The sequence below is a fragment of the Trachymyrmex septentrionalis genome, unplaced genomic scaffold (genome assembly GCF_001594115.1).
Source record: "Trachymyrmex septentrionalis isolate Tsep2-gDNA-1 unplaced genomic scaffold, Tsep1.0 scaffold7, whole genome shotgun sequence".
NCBI classification, from domain to species: Eukaryota; Metazoa; Arthropoda; class Insecta; order Hymenoptera; family Formicidae; genus Trachymyrmex; species Trachymyrmex septentrionalis.
Genome location: NW_017305884.1, coordinates 5,166,261 through 5,167,032, shown reverse-complemented (window position 1 = coordinate 5,167,032; position 772 = coordinate 5,166,261).

Sequence of the window (772 nt, the reverse complement as noted above, 5' to 3'; positions counted from 1 at the left end):
CAAGTAGGCGTTCCACAACATAAATCAATTAAGTAAATCTATTTTCAGTCAAAGCGGATCTTAGTGCTTAAATATTTCAAAGTGAATTTATATACATGTCCAATTCTGTAAATCACAGGAGATAGTTGCTCGGTTAAGATAATATTTTTTGCATCAAATTAAATTATTTACTACTCTCAAGCTAGATTAATCAAATTATTAATATTCTTTTAAGATGCTTGTAAGTACCAAAATTATTAAATCGCTTGTGTCAATTTAACATGTGATATTACTATTCCAGTTCTGTTCGTGATTGCGTTTTAAGGCCGAAAAAGATTTCGGCGCGCACAATTTGCAGAATTGGATATGTCTGTGATAAATTCATTCCAGTTAAAATATTTAAGCACTGAAATCTACCTTAATCGAAAATCGAGTTATTTCTAATCGATTTATTCCTAATCGATTTATTATCTCGTCTAATACGAATTATAATTGTTCCAACATAAGAGATATATGTAGGTATCTCGTTTTAATCGTGTACTGTGAATGCAAGACTAGAATTCACCGAAGATAGATTCGAGGACACGTATCGTCTTCGCAAATTGAGATTCATGCGATCAACCTACCTACGTGTCCGAGCAGCAAAGGAGCGGCGTCCTACGGATTTCGCAAGGCCGTGCGACAACGTCCAACAATGTCCCTAATTCCAGCCGAATAATGATGCGCGTAACAAACCGTATTCATTTAACGGGGAAAAAAAAAAATAACTTTTGGCTGACAAATTGAATCCGCA